A 1,676-nucleotide genomic window follows, 5' to 3' on the forward strand; every position below is an offset into this window, starting at 1 on the left:
GCCTCTCAGTTCAGAGAGGACAACGGCCCCCACCCCTTCAGAACCTGAGTTCCCGGGGCCCCTCCTGACCCCCCACACCCGACTGCAGCACCTTAGTAAAGGCTGTCCTCCCATCACTCGGGGCAGGGCTGTGTGTTTCCTCCTGGAGCCCCAGGAGGGAAGGACCTCAGCCCCCCCACCCATCAGCCCGCCCACGCCGTGGCTCTGCCTGCATGGAGATCGGTCCTCTGGCCTCCTGTCTCCAGGGCGCTTGCCACCAAACACTCGCTGATGAACTCAGATGAAAAGTAAAAGCCTTGGCAGCCAAGCCTAGGGGATTCATCTCTTAATTAAGAAAGTGCTTTTCTCTGGCAAAAAGCAAGTGAGCGAAATTACTCAAGTTTAACTGTAGCAAGCCATTGTCTTACGTGTCTGCAGAAGCAAGGCTGAAGAGGCTGCTGGTGATGATATTTTCAGTTTCTGGTCTTTTTTTTTTTTTAACAAGTAAGATAAACCTCTCAGACTGCATCCTCTCCCTCTTACGCTCCCAGAGGAACAGAAGAACGGTCGTCAGTGGCAAATGGCACTTGTGGGGAAGCAACACAGATGCTAGGAGGGAACGCTTGGCCTCCTCCTGGTGGCTTCCGGTGCTCCGCACGGTCGGAGAAACTTCTCTAGGAACGAGCTATTGAAATGATCCCAGAATGCATACTCTTTCCATTTCTATTCTTTTTTTTTCGAGATAGACTCTTGCTCTGTCACGCAGGCCGGAGTGCAATGGTGTGATCTCGGCTCACTGCAACCTCCGCCTCCTGGGTTCAAGTGATTCTCCTGCCTCAGCATCCCGAGTAGCTGGGGTTACAGGCACGCGCCACTACACCCGGCTAGGTTTCTGTTTTTAGTAGAGATAGAGTTTCACCATGTTGTCCAGGCTGGTCTTGAACTCCTGACCTCAGGTGATCCACCCACCTCAGCCTCCCAAAGTGCTGGGATTACAGGTGTGAGCCATGGCGCCCGGCCAGTTTCTAGTCTTTTAAAGTAACAGCTGACCTCTTTTTGTTGTCTTGAAATAAAAATCAACTATACTTTAATGAAAACATTTGGTCAACTAGAAAAAGATCCATTGGATTCTTAGATTCAGTCGCCCATTGGTCCTTAAAACCAAGAAGCCCTGCCTGGCTGGGCCACGGAGCTGCTGGCTGTACTGGGTGGCCCTTGTCCATGGCTGCACATGGGGCTGAAGGGAACTTTGCTGTCCCTGCCGCAAACACATTTAAAACCCTTCCTTACTGTGCCAGGGTTCCCATCTGTCCATGCCTCTCAGTTTCTGCCATCTCAGGGTGGGCATCCCGGTGACTCGCCCACCCCTCTGGACACCAGCCGGCCTCCCAGTGGCCTCTCTGTGGCTCAGGCTCATCCCAGACCTCAGAAAACACGAGGCTGGAAAAGCATTTCCCCCGCCCCACTCCCTTCCTCAGGTGGCTTTTGCATCCCTGGTCACCTTGGCCTGTCGGGGGCAGCAGGGCAGGCTTCCTGTAGGCCATGCTGTTGGCATGGGAGGACCAAGCCCCACTCCCAGGGCCAGGCTCTGAGTGGCTGACCACGGGGAGCCTGCGGAGGAGCTAATCTGAAGTGTTCACTGGGAGGTCACACAGGCTGGGTGGGGGCTGAGGGAGGTGCTGGGGCTGGACCAGGCC

At 54.8% G+C, this 1,676-nt stretch overlaps 1 pseudogene; it reads right to left on the minus strand.

The window, feature by feature from the left end:
• Positions 1-492: 492 nt before the first annotated feature.
• Positions 493-695, minus strand: LOC115893420 (annotated as a pseudogene).
• Between the last annotated feature and the right edge of the window lie 981 nt (positions 696-1,676).

The sequence above is a fragment of the Rhinopithecus roxellana genome, chromosome 14 (assembly GCF_007565055.1).
Source record: "Rhinopithecus roxellana isolate Shanxi Qingling chromosome 14, ASM756505v1, whole genome shotgun sequence".
NCBI lineage: Eukaryota > Metazoa > Chordata > Mammalia > Primates > Cercopithecidae > Rhinopithecus > Rhinopithecus roxellana.